At 35.5% G+C, this 23169-nt stretch overlaps 2 pseudogenes; one reads left to right on the top strand and one right to left on the bottom strand.

The window, feature by feature from the left end:
• The first annotated feature begins 367 nt into the window (after positions 1-367).
• On the top strand, positions 368-19490 carry LOC118033027 (vicilin-like seed storage protein At2g28490; annotated as a pseudogene).
• Positions 19491-19941: 451 nt separating this feature from the next.
• Positions 19942-22692, bottom strand: LOC118032952 (uncharacterized; annotated as a pseudogene).
• Between the last annotated feature and the right edge of the window lie 477 nt (positions 22693-23169).

The raw sequence follows: 23169 nt of genomic DNA, 5'->3' as shown, positions 1-23169 counted from the left end.
GACTTGTCTATAAACTTGATAATAATTATTTTGATATATAATTAACCAGTCCCTTGATTATAATAATTTCAATATATTATTAATTGTGTGCATAGACTGTCTGTGAGAAGAACAATGGTTTTTTTTTTATTGAATTTTATTGTTCGGTATTGAATTGTTAATAATTTAATTTTAGTACTTTTTAAAATAAAATAAAATAAAATAATAATTGACCTGTTAGATTTCTTAACTTGAATCACAGGGTGACTGACTGACTATATATCCACATAAAAAACGTGGATTTTGTTTTCGGCAAAACATGTAGATAAATACATAAATATAAAGCCGAATCACACACTCTTTTGATCCTCTCACCTTGATGCGAGAACTCAACTGGGTCTAACCAAACATGAGCTTGCAAATCCACAACTCTTCATGACTGACACTTGTTTCCCTCTAATCTCTCCTTCAGCCCCTTCATAAACCCCACCTTTCATACTCATGCTGAGGCACCAAGCAAGTGTAAATTTCACCTGCAATACAATACACAAGAAAAGCTAGCTAGCTAGCTCATTGAGAAAACTAACACAATGGGAAATAGAGCTATCCTTCTGCTGTTGCTTCTTGTGCTCTGTTATGAGGTCACTGTGGCAGTAGGGTTTTATAGAGAAGAAAAGGAAAACTGGAGAGGAGAAAGGGAAGAAACGGAGAGAGATAAGGAAGAAGACTGGTTCTTGTTCCAGGATTCAAAGCGTGTGATTAAAACTGATGCTTGGGTTATGACGGTGCTCAGGAATTCTGGTGGAAGGATTGCATATAGGGCTATGCATATTGGGTTCATTACTATGGAGCCTAGAGCAGTTTTTATTCCTCAGTATATCCACTCCAGCTTCATCCTCTTCATTCGCACAGGTATCTACTCTTCTGTATAATCTCTCGATTTTGCTGCATTCATATATTTCTATAAAAAATGCGATGTATATGCATTTACAATATAATCCAAAAGTGGATAATGTTGACATACTTACCGCGCTAGAATTATCTTGAATTTTATTTTTTATGGCAAATATTAATGGATGTGCATTTTGGGTTGTAGGGGAAGCCAGGGTTGGATTGATCTAGAGAGATAAGTTAGCAGATAGAAGATTGGGGATATCTACCGAATTCCTGCTCGCTCATCTTTCTACTTGATAAACACAGAGGAGGGGCAGAGACTTCACATCATTTGCAGCATTGATCCATCTGAGAGTTTGGGATTGGGTGTTTTCCAGGTACATCATCTCTAAAACGACTAGAGGAATATCTCTCACTGCATCTCGAGGTTTTTTGGCCGCACAGTTTTGTTCGTGGAGGCTGCAAATCCAACATGGAAGTTCTAAAGATTATTTGTGGCTAAAATATGATTGGAGAGGTCGCTGTACTGCTTTTTCCTTATTTTTTTTAGGTTGTGTATTAACTTCCGTCTGCTCGATTTCTATGTGTGCATTCCTTCATTGGTGGGGGAACCTATCCAACATCCATTGTTGCTGGTTTGAACTAGAAACCCTTTCAACTGCCTTCAATATAAGCAAACAGATCAAAGTTGCCTATTAAACATCCACTACTAGCCTCCTGCTCTTTGAGTGATTTCTTTGTTTCAATAGTCTGAAATTGTGCATTGCAGGTAACAACAGATGAAGCTAGGGAAATGATGACCAGGCAACAAGAGGGTCCGATAGTTTTCCTAGGTGATTCTAGGGCACCAAGGCCAAGCCCGTGGAGAAAATTCCTTCAACTGAAGGAGCAAGATAGACTACAGCACCTAAAGAGAATGGTGAAATTCCAACAACCACCTAATCAAGAAGAGGAGCAAATGGCATGGTCATGGAGGAATCTCTTGAATTCAATATTTCGAGAGGAAAATAAGAAAAAAATGTGAAAATGGCAAATCCCGTGATTCATTCAATATCTATGATAGACGGCCTAACTTTAAAAACAACTATGGATGGATCACTGCAATTGATGAGTCTGATTACCAGCCTCTTCGACACTCTGGTATTGGTGTCTGTCTGGTTAACCTCACCGCGGTAATTGTTCTTGTTCAGTCTCTTGTTTCTGCTCATTGTTCACTATGTTTTACGACATCCTATGCATTTTTTATTCAACTGAAGATTTCTCCGTACTCTCTATATACTGGAGTTTCATCCTCTTTAACGGCATCCAAATGGTCCTAATTATCTACTAACAGAAAATGTTAGCATTGCATCAACTGCGTGATACATTTGTTGACAAACACCCACATGTTCAATCGTAGCTGAATTAGTTAAACTCCTGGTTCTTATTTTTGTGTCAATTTTTTGTCTTAGGGATCAATGATGGCACCACATGTATGAGGGAAGAAATAAAAGATGAAGAGAGAGAGCTTTTGCACGAAGGATTAGGGAACCTCTTAGTATATATTATGCTTAAAAAGAATAATCGTGTACAGTATCATTTATACACAGTTTATCTAACTAACTATTTTGTCTCTTTTCTTATGCAAAAAGGCCCTCAACTAAATAAGCAAAAAACTAAAAAGGAATAATTACAAATAATTCATTCGGTTCGGTTGCAGCAAGTTGTGCTGCTGTTATTCTGCTGGTGTGGTATTGGCTATTCTGTTGCAGTTTTGTTACATGTAGTTACTTGGTGCAAGCTAAATGGCATGCTGCTGATGTGGAGAATAAAGATTAACTATTCCCATGGTGGACAAATGATGCTGAAAAATAGAAGAAGGAAGAGCTTTGGTAAAAATGTCCACTAGTTGACTTTGAGAAGCAACATGAGCAATGGTGATGAGACCTTCCTATATCTTGTCACGGATGAGATGACAATCCAATTCAATATGTTTTGTCCGTTCGTAAAAAACTGGGTTTGCAACTATGTGAAGAGCAGCTTGGTTATCATAGTAAAGTTGAGCACCTTAATGATGAGAAATACAGAGATCCTAAAGGAGATGTCAAAGCGAGGTGAGTTTTGAGCAAGTGGAAGCCATATAACGGTATTTTGCCTCAGAGAGACAACAAATTGTTTCTTGGACATCCAAGAAATAAGAGTCTCTAAGGAATATGCAATAACCCGTGATTGATTATCTAGTGTTAGGGCAGGAAGTCCAATTAGAGTCACAGAAGGCTTTGAGTTGAATATGTAAGGAAGAAGATAATAAAATACCTTGTCCAAGTGTAGATTTAATGTAACAAAGAATGCGATAAGATGTGGCCAAATGTATGTTGGTAGGTGTATCCATATATTGACTGAGGACCTGGACAGGATAACAAATATCAAGCCTAGTGACCGTGAGATACAAAAGGCATCCAATAAGACGACAATATGAGTTGGGGTCTGATAAAGGATCTCCAAAAGTCTTGTTGAGCTTAAAGTTCTACTCAAGAGGCAGCTTGAGGGGTTTGCTGGCCAAGGTTCATAAATCAGCCAGAATGTCTAAAGCATATTTTCTTTTAACATAAATGAATACCTTTTGAGGACCTAGCAACTTCTAGGCCAAGAAAGTAGCGTAAGCAGCCAAGGTCTTTGATTTTAAATTGGTTGTGCAAGAAGGATTTAAGGGATTCGATGGAAGATGAACAATTTTCAGCAACAATTATATCATCAACATAAACTAGTAAGGCAGTAAACGAACTGTTATCCACCTTAGTAAATAGGTTATAGTTAGCTTTGGATTGTGTAAAACCAAAGGCAATGGGAGAAAGAGAGAATTTGGAATACCATTGGTGTGAAGGTTGCTTGAGTCCATATAAACTTTTGAGAAGCTTGCAGACTTGATTGGTGCCTCATACAAAATAGCCAAGCGGCTTGCGCATATATATATTTCTTCTTTCAAGTCACCATGAATAAATGCATTGTTGATGTCAAATTGTAAGAGACACCATCCTTTGATTGCTGCAATAGAGAGTAAGACCCTAACAGTAACAAACTTTGCGACATGAGAAAAAGTCTTTGTATAATCAATACCTACCTTTTATGTAAAACCCTTGGCAACAAGTCTGGTTTTCAATCTCTCAATAGTACCATTAGCATGAAATTTAGTCTTGCAAACATATTTGAAGTCAATGGTTGATTTGCCAAAAGGTAAGTCAGTGACAATCCAGGTGTTATTTTGTTCCAAGGCAAGCAATTCATCACTTATGGATTTGCACCAGCCAAGATGTTTCATGGCTTAGTTGTATGTGATGGGGTCAGTATGAATGGAGATAGAGCTAGAAAAAGTAGTGACTGACGAGGAACATTTTTTATAAGAAATAAAGTTTGCCAATGAGTAGAGATTACCGGTGTTTGAAGTCTCAGACTTGGACAACGATTGAGAAGGCACAACAAGTGAGGACTGGTTGTAATGGAAGTCGTGTAGATATTATGGTGCTCTTCTGACCTTGGTGGTTCCACGAGGGGCTGAATCAGGAGAGGGATAAGGTAGGATAGCAGGAATGTGAGATGGAGAATCAAATGAGGGGTCTATTATTGAGATGATAGAGTCATTTATGGCTGGTGAAGTTATGTGAGGTATGTTGGAAGGAGATAAATCATCGAGTGTAAATGGAGAAGAGATGATAGGAAAATCAAGAGTGTCAGGTAATGGTTTAGTGAAAACACATGTGCTGTCAGATGCATTAGTGGAGAGAGGTGAGGTAAGGAGTGAAATGGGAAAGTTGATTCATGAAAAGTGACGTCTCTAAATATAAAAATGGTATTGGATTGGAGATCAAGCAATTTATAGCCTTTTATGCCAAAAGGGTATCCAAGAAAAACATATATGCGACCACGAGAGTCTAATTTCTTTCTCTGGCGGGAGAGAGTGGAAGCAAAACAAAGAGAACCAAATACCCTTAAATGTGTACAAGTGGGTGATTTATTGAATAAGAGTTCAAAGGGTGTTTTGTTTTTAAGCAAGGGGCTAGGTGTGTGATTGATGAGGTATGTGGCAATTAAGACATAATCACTCTAGTATTGAAGAGAAAGATTGGCCTGAAATCTTAAAACTCAGGCAACATTAAGTAGGTGCTGGTGTTAGCGTTCTACAATCCCATTTTGTTGAGATGTTTCGACACAACTAATATGGTTAATGATTCCTTTGAGATAAAAGAAATCTTTCATGTGGAATTGCCCTCCATTATCACTTCGCAAAATTTTAATCTTGCATTTAAATTGTTTTTCAACTAAGTTGGCTAAGGATTCTATGTTACGTTTAGTCTATGTTACGTTTAGTATCAGCTTTAGTGGGGAGGAGGTAAAGCCATGTACTGCGAGTTAAACAATCAATTAAAGTCAGAAAATATTTCAAACCATCATAGGAAGGTATGGAACATGGTCCCTGAAGATCACAATGCACAATTTCAAAAGGCTGTGAGGCATGCTGCTTGCTATAGAAAAAAAGGCAATCCATGAAATTTTGCTAAGGGACAAATGTAGCAAGGTTGTTCACTGATAATTGAGATGTTGTTCTTTACTATAAGATCTATGATTAAAGACATGACAGGAAAGGATGGATGTCTTAGACGACAAAGCTACAAATCAGCAGTGGTGTTTTTATGCAAAATAGAAGCTGCAACAGAGTTTTTAGAAATGGAAAAATAAGATAATGTATTGACCAGGAGAGAAGGGGAGACGTCGGTGTTGACAAAATGATAAAGTCCATTCCTTACTTCACCCTTCCTAATCGTTGTCCTAAATATAACAGAACATGAAAGATTGGTCGTCATCTTCTTAACTAAGATTAAATTAAAATTAAAAGAAGGAACACACAAAACTTGTGTGAGGCAAATGGAGGGAGTTAACTGGATTGCGCCAGTGTGTGTAGCAGGAACATGTATTCCATTTTATAATGCAACAGGATGAGATGAAGTAGAGGTAATGGTAGTGAAGAATGATGGGCAGCAGACCATATGGTCTGCTGCTCATGTATCAATGATCCAAGGTATATGATGGGAAGAAAACTTATTGTGTGTGTTAGCATTTAAACAATAGTTTATACCAGAGATATGAGGTGTTGAGGAGGAATTGAGTCGAGTGGGGGTCTGATCAGTGGTAGACGTCCCTGGTGGAAGCAAAGCCATGAGTTGGTTGTGTTAATCCTTAGTCAAACCAATTCAAGTGTCATCGATATCTGCAACATTGGCAGCAGGAGTGGAAATGGACTGTATTGCAAGAACATTAGGACCTCTGGACTTAGTAAATAGTTTGTGACCAGGAGGGTAGCCATAATTCAACTTGTAACATTTCTCTACTGTGTGACCAATATTGAAGTTGCAATGAGAACATATAGGAGCTTCAGCATTGCCAGCTTTGAAGCAAGTTTTAAGCGTGTGTCCTGTAATCTTGCAATGAGTGCAGTAGGTTCTTTCCTTTTTGTATCTAGAGTGTGATGGAAACTTGGCAGTGAATGAGGAGGGTTTTCTAATGGCAAAGGCCATAGCATCATGTTGTGTGGAGTTAGAGGTAAGCTGATGCTGGCGTTCTTGTTGTTGAATGATAGAGAAAACTCGAGTAATGGTGGGGATGGGGTCAAGCAGCATGATTTGATCGATCGTCGCGCTGATAACGTTCAGATATAGTTTTCATGGTACCGCAGCAATAGAGTACGGAATTGTTTTGAGTGGAAGCTGCAGAATACAGATTGTGTTTCCAAATGGAACACAAGTGATGAACGCAACAGTAAAAGCAGGCGATGCTTTCTGGGTCCCAAGATACTTCCCCTTCTGTCAAATTGCAGCAAGGTCTGTTCTCTCGAGTTCTTCGGATTCACAACTTCAGCTCGCAAGAACAGGCCACAGCTCTTGATTGGTGCAAGCTCGCACTATTAAAAACAGGGGCCATTAGCATCTGAATTTAGCAACGGATAATTCCATTGCTAAATTCAGTAATGGATTTGCAACGGATTACACATATATTATTTTTTTAATATTAGCAACGGAATTTAACAATGGATAATCCGTTGCAAAATTTACGTTGAATTTAGCAACGGATTTTCCGTTGCTAATTGAGAAAAAAAAATGTTAATATAAAACTAAAATTATGTAGACCGTTGATTACATATAATATGAACCGTTCATTTTCACTCAGGTGTGATTCTATTGTGTTGATCCATCTCCCTCACCTGTAACCGAAGAACACAGGTAAGAATTTGTTTTCCCAAAACTTTGAATAATGGTTTTAGGCTATTAATTCGATAATATAAGGTTTATGATATGTTTTTACCATGATTTATAACATAATTATGCACGTTTAAATGTAAATTTATGAAAACCCCCAAATTAATTTTTAGGGTTACGGTTCATAAATTGAATGCTTTTATTCAACCTGACCAATGCTGGCAATTCTTGTGTCTGGAAGAGAGTGATTGATGGAAATTATGCATGTTTAATTGAAAATTTATCAAAACCCCCAATTTAATTTTTAACAATTAGTATTATTGATGCTGGGTGTTCTTTGATGTCTGCAAATTGTCCTCCTGTGCACCGAAACCTAGGTGTTTTGAATGTATTCATATGCTTATATATATATATATATATATATATATAAGGAAACTTGATTGTTGATGTTGTGTTTCTTTAATAAGATTGCTGTTTTATTTTTGTTTCTTCATTCATTATTTTTTTTCTTGCTGCTTTATTTGTTATATATATAATTAGCAGAATTGTGTAGTGAAAAAGGTTAGAATTCATGGTTTCAGCCTCCTTGCATGGTGATAAGTTAATTTCCCACATTAGCTATATATGCTGTCTGTTTTCATTTGATTGTCCTGTCTTGAGGTCAGCATGCATGATTTGGAAACTTTATTGATCACCAAATGGTTTTGGTGGCAGACTTTTAATTCAGTTCAGCTAAAAATGTTAGATGGTATCTAATTTCCTTAATTTAACTATTTTTTTATTTTATTTTTTTCAACTCAAAGGCATTCTAGATATAATAGGGAGTTTGGAACTGGCTATATAACTCATCTATATGTATGCTTCAGCTATTGAATTTTGGATAAAAATCTGTACTATTTACTCATTTTGTTACAGTACCTAATGCTTGCTTTGTTATTTGGCTTTTATTTGTTTTTTTTTTTTTTTTAATTTCTGGGTACTGACATGACTTTGTTCAATATGATGGCTTAGGTTTTTAAGCGTGGCATCAAGTTATCTTCCTCAATAATTAATCAGCCTTTGGGTTCTTCTTGGCACGAAAGCGGTGTGTTGCATTCTTACTATTATTTAATATGGTCTCCTTACTGCTTTGTCCTTTTGAGGTCTTGTGCTCTTATACTACATGTCATTTACATGGAACATCATTTAATGCATCCAGCTTCCTTTGTTCATGCAATTTTTCTACATGTCATTTACTGTTTTTATACAAACTGTTACCATTTTCTGCATCTGCTACCATTGTTAATTAGAGTTAAATATAATTTAGTCTATGCATTTTTTATGATTTTATAAGTTAGTCATTATCTTTTTGAAAACCATAAGTTAGTTCCTTGTTATAAATTAAATGTACACTAGTAGATTTATCAATGAATGTCTACTGGAATTTTGTTTGTTGAAGCTTATTTTAGAGTTATTTGTTATGACATTCCATTTCTGCAACTGACCTCATGTGTCAGTTATTAACTAAGAGGTGGACTTGTGTATTGTAGCTTCTTGGCAGGAGATCAAGTAGCATCCACTTATCGGCAATGTACAAAAGGAACTGCCACATTAGAGAACTACCCTTGATGGAACTCAATACAATCTCTTACTGTTAGACAGTGAAGGAATAAATGCCTATGATCAAACAGTAAGCGCATTTACCTTATCAAGATGAACTAATGATTGTTGTGCTGGTTTTATGTTTAACATTTCAAGAATTGATGAAATGGCTAGTAATAAATTTTATAAATTGAAGAATTTATTTTCTGTGATTCCTTCTTATTTATAATTTACACCATATCCTTTTTATATTCCCACACAGCTGCTGTTTGGATTATGCAGTAATTGTTGTTTTGGATTATCCTCTATCTATTTAATAAGCTTACTGAATACATGTACTAGAATAGTGTTATGAATCTACCAAGCAGCTTAGCACATTAATTACATGATATAATTGCATTTAGATATTGAAATCCTAGGCTAACAATGGCAAGTCTCGGTGTGGACATTCTAGAAAGGAAGCTATCTGTCAGGATTTTCCTTCTCTAAATTAAAAATATCTGTCTTGGAAGTCAGTAGTTTATACGAAGGATATTTACAATAAGCTGTGGGGGGGAACATTACAAGAGTAAATATCAGAGCAATAATTAAAAAAAATAAAAGAGTATTAGAAGAGTGGTTAATTAGAATGATTAAAACTAATTAAAAGTGAAAAGTTACAGAATATATAGCTAACAGATTATACAAGTGAGGTGAAGTAGTTTGCCAAGCATATAGGTTACATATTATTCTTGCTTCTAAAAGAAAAAGTAGGAGTTTGAATGCTTGTGATGGAAGAAATAAGACCAAACAAGATTCTTGATTAATTGATGCACATGCAACAATTAATAGCACCAGTCCCTTTTGCTTTATTTGTTGAGCCATCAAAGGACACTAGCTGTTAGTTCCTTGTTATTAAATTATCTGAAATTTTTCAGGTTAGATCTTAAATGAAAAAATATTTGTTATGAGAAGACAAGTGGCAAAAAAATATTAAAATTTCATACTTTAACTTGGATATGCTTTCTATTTTCATAGTTTAACTTGGATTTATATTTAAACATGTAAATTAACTATTAGTCTCTTGGATGAGGATTTGTTTTTGTATTAAAGAGTTCTACAGCTCTTTTGGCTTTTTTATAGTTACTATGTTGCATGAACTAAGTAGCAAATTGTTTGGAGCCAACTTATGTAATTGCAGAAACAATCGCATGTTTTTTAGCAGGTTTGTCTGTAATGATGCATGTAAAATGCACCAGCATTGTGCAATGGTTCATTATTTAGTCATTTATGTGTGAATGAAGCAAACTGATGCTGAAAATCTTTGCTTGCTTAGCCATTATCAGTGGATATAGGATCAGTTAACAAACTACAAGCAATCACATGGGCTTGTTAGAATTATTTGTGGAAAAGGCTAGGGTCAAGTGCTGTGAGGTCACTGGACTTGACCCTTTAAATTGTGAAATTGGAAATATTAGACACTCTTTTGCTGTTTTCGGTTCACAAGGTTGATGTTTACACTGTGAAGTCAGTTATAGCAAAGCACTAATTAGTATAGATCCATTTCCAATCACACAAAGGATAAAGGATTAGAGAGCAAAGCACTAATTTGTTTTAAAGAGTAGCAATTGTTATAACTTGATGAGTGTAACATACTGTTTATGTTTTTTATTTTTTCAGCAATATGAATGGCTTATTGGATCACAACATAATCAAATAGAGTTGGCTAAATCTGATTGGGTTGCAATAAGAAAACCTCCACCTTGTGCCATTGATTCTTGGGGCTTTGGTAAGTCTATTTTGCTCCATTTTTACATGGTAGCTTAATTATATGGTGCGTAATTTTTTTGTTGGGCATGTATATTGTAATCCTTTGAAGTTGTTGGAACTTTGCCTTTCATTGGGACAATATTGATAGTTTGTATAAGAAAACTAATGGAATGATTTTCTTTCATTAAATGTGATATTGAGTACAATCAAACTCTCAGAAACATGATTACACATTTAGGTGTGTAGTAAATAACAATACTTACATTACAATGATGGACAAGTTGATTCCTTTTACTATATGCACAACATAATTGATAAAATAAGAAAAAAGAAACCCCAGCAGTAAAAACAACTTGAAATCTGTTGAATTTGATATTGAATTCTGTTGATCGGATTTTGAGGGAGAGATGGGAGAAATGGGTGAGAGATATTGATGTTTGAAAGAAATGTTTAAATTGTTATTCAACACTTTGGAAAATGCAAAACCACTTTTAGGTGTTTTACGGAAAAGTAAGTATTCTTTAAATTCGGTGATTGCAATTATAATTACACGTGGAAAACATGTATACACACGCAAATTAAATAATGTCATGTGATTTTTAATTGAAATTATATTAAAATAAATTTTTTTAATTTTTTTAACATTGTTATATTAAAATTATTTAAAAATATAAAAAAATTAATTTGATATTTTAAAAAAATATATGTCATAATACAAAAACAAATCCTCATCCAAGAGACTAATAGTTAACATACATGTTTAACTATAAACTTTGATCACACAACAAAATATAAATAATAAGTATTTCATAGAAAGAGGTTTAACATAAATATATTCACACCTCCTTTACCTTAACCATAAATATTAACAATAATTATTGCTCGTCCTTGTAGAACCTGTAATCAACTAAATTGGATTGTGCCTTAAAGAATTTATAAAACAAATGTATTTATATTTTCATCCACCAATATTATAATTATTATTTAACTACGACATAAAAGATATATACAATGTATATGATAAGAGACAAAGATACAAATGTGAGTAACTATTGTAACTCATAATAAATTATGTTTTTTTTTAAATTGCATTTTAATCTTTTTAAAAAATTAAAAAAATTCTTTAATCTTGTATTACCTCGCATGTTTCTGATTTCATTTACCATTTCTTAGTTGAGCAAAAAAATATCTGAATAAAAATAAAAAGTTTGATGGATCCAATAAAAATAAAAGGATCCAAATTAAAAAAAAAAAAAAAACTATTTGAGGTGGTAACAAAAGTTAGAAAGAGCAATAAAAAAAATGAATTCCAAAACTATTATAAAGATAAATTTATTTAATATTTGTTCAACTAAATATTTTTTTTCTTTATCCTTTTATTCTGTATAAAATACTAACCGAACATAATCTAAAAGTCTACTTTTGTCACTAGTTAGAAAATATAAATGGAAATATAAAATACTAACCGAACATATTTTATTTTAAAAGATTGTTTAAGTACTAGTAGTTAAAGAAGTATGCTTATTTCAAAAAATACTTATTGGTGTTGTCATGTTAATTAGATTAACATGGATGATCGATCGTGGATGTATCGTCATCTTATGGATGGTCGCCTTCGTCCTGAATACATTATGGGTGTTAGAAGATTTATCAATTTTGCATTTTCAATTGATAAAAATATATATGGGGGAAAAATTAGATGTCCTTGTGTGAGGTGCAAAAATCAAAAGTTTTTAAAGGAAGATGATGTTTGTAAACATCTATTGACAAAAGGTTTTTTACCTTGTTATGAAAATTGGACTGTACATGGGGAGCCTTATGTCGTAGAACCAATATTGGCTGGACCTTCATTGATTGGAATGAGTCATGTTGTGAATGATGTTTGTCTAAAGAATCCATATAGGAATCTGGTTATGGATGCAATGGGGGTTGGTGATGCATTCTACAATGATAATGTGTCTAGTCCTGTGGTCGCAGGGGAAATTCCAAACCCGAAGGCAACTAAATTTTTTAAGCTTTTGAAAGCTGCAGAGGAGCCGTTGTGGGATGGGTGTACCAAGCAATCCAAATTATCTGCTTATGTACAATTGCTTAATATGAAGTCAACTTTAAATTTGACTCAGAATGCCTTCAACAATTTTATTGACTTTACAAAAAGTTGCATGCCTAATGATGAAAATTTGGTTTCAAATTTTTATGATGCCAAGAAATTTATGCGGCCACTTGGACTTGGTTATGAGAAATATGATGTGTGTCCTAATTACTGTATGCTGTACTATGGGGCAGATTCAATGAAAATAAATTGTGATTTTTGTGGAAGTTCACGATACAAACCTAGAAATCCAACTAGTAAAGGTTCCAATAAGGCGGAGAAGCAACTCCGATACTTTCCCTTGACACCAAGGCTTCAGAGACTGTTCATGTCTCCATATCATTCAAAAGATATGACATGGCATCATTTTCATAATTCTGATAATGGGGTTATGGTGCACCCATCTGATGGGGAGGCATGGAAGGGGTTTAATTGTGTCCACTTAAGCTTTGCATCAGATCCGAGAAATATTCGGTTAGGGTTGTGCACTGATGGGTTTTGTCCATTTGACATGTCTTCAAATACATACTCTTGTTGGCCAGTAATTGTGACTGTTTATAATTTGCCTCCGTGGAAGTGCATGACTAGACCATTCATGTTTTTGACAATGATGATTCCTGGGCCAAAGAATCCGGGTAAAAAGCTTGATGTTTTCCTAAGACCTTTGATTGATGAGTTAAAGAATTTGTGATATGTTGGTGTTGAAACATATGATGTATATAGAAAGGAAAATTTTCAATTAAGGGCAGCTTTAATGTGGACCATTAGTGACTTTCCAGCATATGGCATGTTATCGGGGTGGAGTACTCATGGAAATCTGTCTTGTCCTTATTGTATGGAGCATAGCAAGGCTTTTAGATTAAAAAATGGAGGGAAAACTACATTTTTTGATTGTCATCGACGATTCCTACCCATGAACCACCCATATAGATTTCAATCTGATAAGTTTTTGAAAGGAGTAATTGAAAGGCTCCCTCCTTTACCTCGTCCATCTGGTTTGGAAATGTTGAACGAAGTGTTGAAGTATACTGAGGGACATAATGGAGGGTCATCATATAATGATAAAATTCCTGGCTTTGGTGTTAAGCATAATTGGGTGAAAAAGAGCATTTCCTGGGAGCTTCCATATTGGCATACAAATTTGATTCGTCATAATCTTGATGTCATGCATATTGAGAAAAATGTCTTTGACAATATTTTTTATACAATAATGGATTGTCCGAATAGAAGCAAGGACAATTTAAAGGCTAGGTTGGATATTCAATTGTATTGTCATAAGCCAAATTTACATTTGCAACAAGATATGAGTGGTCGGGTTTTCAAACCTAAAGGCACTTATTGTCTACACAAGAAACAATAACAAGAAGTCTTGTCATGGATGAAGGAATTATCATTTCCTAATGGTTATGCTTCAAGCATTTCACGATGTGTGAAAGAGGCACAATGTAAGGTTTCGGGGATGAAGAGCCATGATTGTCATGTCTTCATTCAAAGACTTCTTCCAACCGCTTTCCGACCTTACTTACCTAGGCCACTGTGGGAGGCATTAACTGAACTGTCTGTATTTTTTTGAGATATTTGTTCAACAAATTTAAATGCCCAGCACATGGAGTTAATGCAGATGAATATTATTGAAATAATTTCCAAACTTGAAAGGATTTTTCCTCCATCCTTCTTTGACTCCATGGAACACTTGACGATACATCTACCTTACGAGGAAAAAGTTGGTGGACCAGTTCAATATCGATGGATATATCCATTTGAACGGTATGTTTCCATATTATGTTAATTTTATTAACTTTTTATTTTTTAAAAATAAACTAATTGACATAAATGATATAGGTATATGTTTTATCTGAAGAAGAAAGTGACCAATAAAGCTCAAGTTGAGGGTTCCATATGTGAAGCATACTTGATTGATGAAATTACCAATTTTGCATCTCATTATTTTGGTGATGACGTGCAAACAATTTGGAATCGAGTTCCACGGAATGATGATGGTGGCCTTAGAAGTGTAGATGGATGTCTCTCTATTTTTTCCTATACAGGGAAAAAATTATCCAAAAGATTTTATAAAAGGCAGTTGTCACATGCTGAAATGCAAATTGCACATAACTATGTGATATTCAATTGTCAAGAATTGAAGCCTTATTTAGAGTAAGTATGAAATATTATTTTGTACTAAATTTATAATAATTTATTATTAACTTTAACATTTTAAAATTTTAGGCAATGCCGACAAGAGCTAAAGTCACAACAACCACATGCGAGTGATGGTGAAATTGAAAAATTATGCGAAGCGATCTTTCCAAATTGGTTAAAAAATAATGTAAGTATTTTAATAAAATTAATTTATATTTTATGTCAATTAGCTACTTTAAAAATATTATTAATCTCTTTTAAATCATTATTTCTTATGGAGTTAACTATTATGCTAGGTGGAATACCAATCTAACGGAATTGAAAATCAGCTCTTTGGACTTGCTATGGGCCCTTCAACTTCAGTGAAATGTTATAATGAGTATTATGTGAATGGTTTTAAATTTCATACTCAACGTTATGGTCGTTTTAAAAAGACAATGAATAGTGGAGTTTGTGTGAAAGAAAGTTGCTATGATGATGATGAACGTGATTATTATGGAATGTTTAAAGAAGTTGTTTGGCTAAAATACTTGGGGAGTAAGTGCAAGTTATTTATGTTTAAATGTAATTGGTATGATACAAAACGAGGGATTAGAGTGCATCCTTTAAATGGTTTGGTTGAAATCAAGCATACATCTCGACTACACGGAAATGAAGATTTTGTGTTAGCACAACAATGTTAACAAGTCTACTATACATATCCACCTGGTAATAAATCATCTGAATGGTGGACGGTTATTAAGACAACTGCTAGAAGTCGTTATAATGTTGACATGGGTGAATTTATTGAAGATGCCAACAATGTGAGATCATTTGATGTTGATCAATCAGATGAGATTTCTCAACCATCTCTTGTCCTTCCTACTCAAACACTTGATGATCCAAATATACTTGTTGAATCATCTTATTATGAAGAAATCGGGTAACATGAATTGATTCAACTTGACATAAATTAGGGAAACAAAGATGATGAAGCAGAAGAAGAAGAAGAAGAAGAAGATGATGATGATGGTGATGGTGATGGTGATGGTGAAGAAGAAGAAGAAGATGATGATGATGATGAGGATGATTGTTATGGTGGTGATGGTTAGGAGTGATGATAATAATGAGTAGCACAAGTTAATTATATTTTGTAGTATATGTAATGAATTATCTTTATTATATGTATGGATGCTTTCATATTATTTGACAATATTTAGGCTTTCAATGTTTTTTTTTATTATTATTTTATTCAAGTGTGTGTTATGCATCACATTACATAAATCATTTTCATTGACCTTTGAAACCATTTATAACCTTTCAAGTATCAATCTTTAAATTGTGATTCTGATGTTATATTTTATTTTGTGATTCGTTTTCTTGCTTATAGGTGTTGAATCGTGAAAGAAAGGGTTTTTCCTACTCTATGTTTTGATTTGTAGGACCAAACATTAAGGTAAGCATACTCATAAATTTTGATTTCTGTTTAATTAGTTATTTAGAATTTTAATTTTTTTATTGTTTGTGTTAATTGGCTTTTGATAATATAAACTTCATGGCTGATTTTTGTCATTGCAAGGAATGCTTAATGAAATTGTCTTGATGTTGTTTACATATTTGGTTTTGTTACAGTAATTATTTTATTTGAAGTATAATATTTTTTGGAGTGATGGCTATTATTGTTATGTTGGATATATTCATATGATAATGTATATATTTTTTATGGTTTTTAGCATGCCTCGACGAGGATCCATATTAGATTCTAGGAGTGACAGGTCCACATCAAGGAGTGACAGGTCCACTTCATCCAAATCATTTCAAACTACATCAAGGCATAATAACAAATGATCCACAGTTCATCAACTTGTGTATCAGAACGCAAATGAGTATTATATACCTACTTTGGGGAGTACACATCCTCCTCAACATGATTATGGGAGGGTTGATGCATATCAATATTGTGAGGGATTTCGTTTTCAGGATTTGCTTCAAACTCAAGGAGGTTTCTCTCGAGATAACCAACTTGTTTATGGAGGACATAATTTATATGGGAGTCATGGGAGAGTTGATGGTGATGTTGATGATGTGAACATTAGAGATGAAGATGAAGGAGACGGTAGTAATGAGAGAGGTGTATGTGATGAGGATCAAGATGGTGTTCCATCATATCACGGTTCAACATCTTCTCCATATAATTATGATCAAATTGTTAAAAGGAAGGGTTTTGACACGTCAATAGATCCAATAACAAGAAAAAAAAAGCTTTGTTTGTATGGAACCACAAAGTAAGTTCAACTTTTTAATAACTAACTGATTAAGGTTATATTTTCAGGTATGAAAAAAATTACTTATTATTGTATAATTATTTGTTTAATATAAGTTTGTTATTATATATTTTCAGGTTCAATAATGCATCATGTGGACGTGCAATTGGAAATATTTTGAGGTCCAATTTTAAGGGAGCATGACACTTTTGGGAAAAAGTAGATTCAATGTGCAGGGATGAACTTTTTAGAGAGTTTAAGGTAAGAACCAACACTAATTGTCATAATATTCTTCTTAATTTTGATCACTTTAATGTAGCATTATGAAAATTATCAACTGAATAGCTATGACTGACTTGTGTTATAATTTGTTCTTATTTCTTGTTTACTCTTTAATATCATTTAATTTCTTTAGTTATTACATCATCTTGCAAATTCTGAACAAGATAACACAATATGATTAATTATTTGTATAATTTGAAATTTTATGCACTCTTTTTACTTGGTATATATATTATTTGGTAGAAAAAATATTCCTTTCCTAAGGAAGATGAGTCGATTGTTCGTAATATTTGGGAAGATAAGGCTAGGATAGCTTTGAATCAACAATTGACACGAGCTCGCAAGAAAGCCATGTCAAAAGAAAACACTACAAATATTATAGATTGCCTTGATAAAGGTCCTGCCTGGATAAACAATGATGATTGGAATCAAATAATCAAAGATGTTTGGTCCACCCCTGAATTTCAAAGGAGGTCTGAATCTGCTAGGAGGAATCGATTAACCCAAACAGATGGAAAAATAAGCACTCATTCTGGAGGAACAGTGTCATTTGCATCATATCAAGCTAACATGGTAAGGAATTTTTTTTTTATGCTTAAGATAATGAATTAAAATTTGTATATTTATCTTTTATAATATTTATTAATCTTGAAAGCAAGAGGAAGCTGGTGGAAAAGAACCTCCATGGGATGATGTCTTTTCAGCTTTGCATCAAAGTACTAAGCAGTCTGGTAGCTTCGTCGACAACAAGTCTAAAAAAGTGGTTGTATGTATTTTTATTTGATTATTTCTTAATATAACTTCAATATTATTTAACATTCAAATTAATTTATTGTTGCATGTATTTTATTTGTAGGAAAATTATAAAATGGAGATGATTTCAAAGTATGGAACTGATCGGGAAAATCATCCTTCATTTGATGGAGCAGCTTGGTGTGTGGCTTCAGGAGAAGTTACAAAGGGTAGGGTATATTGTGCACCTCGTATGCCAAAATCTATAGTTAGTACAAGCTCTTCATCACATTCCTATTCGGTGGAGTCATCATATCCCAGTTCATCGTATCGAGCATTGCAAAAGGAGATAAAGGATAAAGAAGAGGAGACAAAGAAAAAAGATGATTTTATTCTTGAAATGAAACGGCAGACGGATTCCATGAAAGAATATCTTGTGAACAATCTTGGATACCATGGTGGGATATCAAATATTGATCAAGGTATGCCACCACCTTTGACTCCATCAATACCGCCACATATGGCTCCTCAGATAATAACACCTATGGGTCCCACATCTCAACCAATTTATCGACCTACACCTCGACCTTTATATCCTGATCAATCTTGTGTTGATCCACAATATCATGGTTCGTCTTCGCAACCAGCACCATGATTGTATCTTTTGTTGTTTTTTTATTATTATTATTGTATTTGAACTTAATTGTATTAATGCAAGTTTAACTAAATTTTTATAATATGAATATTATTTTTATTCTTTTTTTATTAATTATATAATTATTATTAATATTAATTTATGTTGGTTATATATATTCTACAACTTTTAAAATATCCATAAATAATTAAATAAATTAATTAAAAATCATTTTAATAAATAAATAAAAATTTAATAATACAATCACCAACGGATTCTCCGTTGGTGATTGTAACTGATGCCCGAATCAGCAACGGATTCTCCATTGCTGATGCACGAATGAGCAATGGAGAATCCGTTGCTGATTCACAAAACTAGTAACAGAAAATCCGTTGCTTCAGTTAGCAACGGATTATCCGTTGTTAAAAAATCAGCAATGACAAATCTGCATCTGATTTTTGTCGTTGCTGATTCCGTTGCTAAATTGTTTTAGCAACGAATTTTAGTAGTATTTGCAACGGAATAGTCCATTGCTAATTACTACATTTTTTAGTAGTGTCGATTCTTCAAACCTTGAGAATCCCTGAGCTCGCAGCTGCATTTTGTGTGAGCGAGGAAAGGGTTAAGCGCGTCGATCGTTACGGCACAGCACGAGGCTGTTATATTGCCTTCAGCAACTGCAGCTCCACCAGATGAGGAGGAGCCGGTGGCCAAGTTTCGAGGCGCTAAATGTGATCAAGAGCTTTGGTATCGAAATGGTTATGGGTTTCGATTAGGGAAGAGTGAAGTGCAAAATAATGTTGGGGTGGTTTCACTTGCAGGCAAGCTAGAGTATCTTTTGGGGATAACTTTCATTTTTGCTTTTCTGAGTTCTTTTTTCTGCTTCGTTACTTTCAGAGTATGATATTGAGTTAATGAGTTTCACCCTAAGATGATTTAATTACATAGAAATTAAATACATGAATCGTTTCTAAAGTCATTAAGACTAATTTATTTATTTTTTCTTACAAACTAAAGGTAATATTATAGAGTTTGTAAGACTAATGTTATTGAGCTTTGTTCTTTTTATTTTTTATTTGGATTAATTTAAAAATTTAATAATTAAAACATAATATCTTAATAAACTTTAGTCATGTCAAAATAAGATGTTTCATAATTATATGAAAAACAAAGAGGTAATATATAGAGTCTATTAATGAAGTAAGATTAATAATTCATGAAATATGAATAACACTGGTACCAACCTTTGAATGAAACTCTTGCCAGTTAATTGCCAAACTCTATAATATTAGAGCTAATTGTAAGCTCTATATTATTATTTTTTCTTACAATTAGGGCTTGAGGAAATATTTAATAATTATTATTTTTTTAATAAAAACACTCCATTACAGAAAAAATGAGTAATTATAATAATAAGTATAAAAGAAGCGAACATACAACAAAAATAATCACTCCATTACAGACATGAACCGATGGAGTAATGAAACTGAAACAAAGAAAAAGTCTCTCCCTATATAAACACTGCGAAGCATCACGTTCACGTTGCTCGTTCTAGCTCTTGAGAAGGGCGTTTCATTGAGACAGAATGAATGAATATGAGCCACCAAGAAATCATTTCAGTGCTTCTTGCAGCCATTATTGTCTTCATAAATACACAACCTGCAATTCAAAACAGATCCTCAAAATTAGATGACACGACAGGATAAAACCAAGATAAAAGAAGAAAAATAAAATTATTAACAAATTAATGTCCGAAACAAAACTTACATGAATATAAAAAACATAATTTAATTTGTCTAGTAATATGGAGGAGGGGGTGGTGAGGGAGAAGGTGGTGGTGGGGACATGTAGTAGTAAGGAGGAGGGGGTGATGGAGATGGTGAAGGTGGGGATTTATATACACAAGGAGGAGGTGGTGATGGAGATGGTGGTAGTGGGGATTTATATACATAGGGAGGGGGTGGCGATGGAGATGGTGGTGGCAGCGAATTATAAACATAAGGTGGGGGTGGGGAAGGTGGAGATGGTGATGGAGGTGGTGGGGACTTGTAGACATAAGGTGGGGGTGGGGAAGGTGATGGTGGAGGTGGTGACTTATAGATGTATGGTGGTGGAGGAGATGGTGATGGGGGTGGTGGGGATATGTAGACATATGGAGGAGGTGGAGATGGTGATGGGGGTGGTGGAGACTTGTAGATATAGGGAGGCGGTGGTGATGGAGATGGTGGAGGAGACTTATAAATGTATGGAGGAGGGGGGGACGAAGGTGGAGGAGGTGGAGACTTGTACATATAAGGGGGAGGAGGTGAAGGTGACGGAGGTGGTGGGGACTTGTAGATGTATGGTGGGGGAGGTGATGGTGATGGAGGTGGAGGGGACTTGTAAACATACGGTGGAGGTGGGGAGGGTGATGGTGGAGGTGGTGACTTGTAGATGTATGGTGGTGGAGGTGAAGGTGATGGAGGTTGTGGGGATTTGTAAACATATGGTGGAGGTGGGGAAGGTGATGGTGGAGGTGGGGACTTATAGATGTATGGTGGTGGTGGAGATGGTGATGGTGGTGGTGGGGACTTGTAGACATAGGGAGGGGGTGGTGAAGGAGAACGTGGAAGAGGAGACTTATAAATGTACGGAGGAGGGGGGGAAGGAGATGGGGGAGGTGGAGATTTGTAAACATAAGGTGGAGGTGGAGATGGTGATAGAGGTGGTGGGGACTTGTACATATAAGGTGGAGGTGGTGGGGGAGATGGTGGAGGAGGAGACTTATAAATGTATGAGGGAGGGGGTGATGGAGATGGGGGAGGTGGAGACTTGTACATATAAGGGGGAGGAGGTGAAGGTGATGGAGGTGGTGGGGATTTGTAAACATATGTTAGAGGTGGGGAAGGTGATGGTGGAGGTGGTGACTTATAGATGTATGGGGGTGGTGGAGATGGTGATGGGGGTGGTGGTGACTTATAGATGTATGGGGGTGGTGGAGATGGTGATGGGGGTGGTGGGGACTTGTAAACATATGGTGGAGGTGGTGAAGGCGGTGGTGGAGGAGGAGACTTAAAAATGTAAGGGGGAGGGGGTGATGGTGATGGGGGAGGTGGGGACTTGTAGACATAAGGTGGAGGCGGGGAAGGTGATGGTGGGGGTGGTGATTTATAGATGTATGGTGGTGGTGGAGATGGTGATGGGGGTGGTGGGGACTTGTAGACATATGGTGGAGGTGGTGATGGAGATTGTGGAGGAGACTTATAAATGTATGGAGGAGGGAGGGAGGGAGGGAGATGGGGGAGGTGGAGATTTGTAAACATAAGGTGGAGTTGGAGATGGTAATGGAGGTGGTGGGGACTTGTAGACATATGGTGGAGGCAGGGAAGGTGATGGTGGGGGTGGTGACATATAGATGTATGGTGGTGGTGGAGATGGTGATGGGGGTGGTGGGGACTTGTAGACATATGGTGGAGGTGGTGATGGAGATTGTGGAGGAGACTTATAAATGTATGGAGGAGGGAGGGAGGGAGGGAGATGGGGGAGGTGGAGATTTGTAAACATAAGGTGGAGTTGGAGATGGTAATGGAGGTGGTGGGGACTTGTAGACATATGGTGGAGGCAGGGAAGGTGATGGTGGGGGTGGTGACATATAGATGTATGGTGGTGGTGGAGATGGTGATGGGGGTGGTGGGGACTTGTAGACATATGGTGGAGGTGGTGATGGAGATGGTGGAGGAGGAGACTTATAAATGTAAGGGGGAGGGGGTGATGGTGATGGGGGAGGTGGAGATTTGTAAACATAAGGTGGAGGTGGGGAAGGTGATGGCGGGGTTGGTGACTTATAGATATATGGTGATGGTGGAGATGGAGGTGGGTGTGGTGAGGACTTGTAGATATATGGTGGAGGTGGAGGTGGTGATGGTGGAGGAGAAGACTTATAAATGTATGGGGGAGGGGGTGATGGTGACAGGAGAGGTGGAGATTTGTAATAATATTCAGGAGGATAATATGGTAATATAGGTGGTAGCGGTGATGAATATTTGTAAAGGTCATCTTTATCAGCAGCTACTTGAGCAGCTATCAACCATAGTGCCAAGGCACACACTAGTTGAGGCCCAATGTTGGCCATGTTTGGAGAAATTGGCTACTCTTCAATTTCCACCACTATGGTCTGGAGATGGGAATCAATACAAAGTTTTCAGTTTTTATAGCTAAGGCCTCAACTACTACATATTTTTTTATTGTTTGATGTTTTCAACTAATTCTAACAAACCAAAAGTTAATACCATGTTCTCACGCTTCTGTCAACACCAGAAAAAAAAAAAAAAAAAAAAAAAAAAAAAAGGAAAACAGGTTTCCACTATATTACTGAGACGTGTTGCACATCTTCTGTAATGTATGGTTTACGAACAATTCCATTCAGTTTTACCAACAAAATGACGTGTTAGAGAAAATAAAAAAGGAAAAATCTGCTTCTTGAAACAAAAATAGTTGGCATATATCCTTGTCTCCCATCAGTAATGAGATCTTGTGCCAGCCATATCTAACATGTAATATTGCGAGTATTCTCATGTATATATATCCTAGTAATTAATTAATGCTAAGTTAAAGTACGTGTGGTGTCAAATTAAG

The sequence above is a fragment of the Populus alba genome, chromosome 1 (genome assembly GCF_005239225.2).
Source record: "Populus alba chromosome 1, ASM523922v2, whole genome shotgun sequence".
In the NCBI taxonomy this organism is placed as follows: Eukaryota; Viridiplantae; Streptophyta; class Magnoliopsida; order Malpighiales; family Salicaceae; genus Populus; species Populus alba.
Note: the sequence above shows the minus strand (reverse complement) of the source record. Positions and strands in the feature narration are given on the sequence as shown.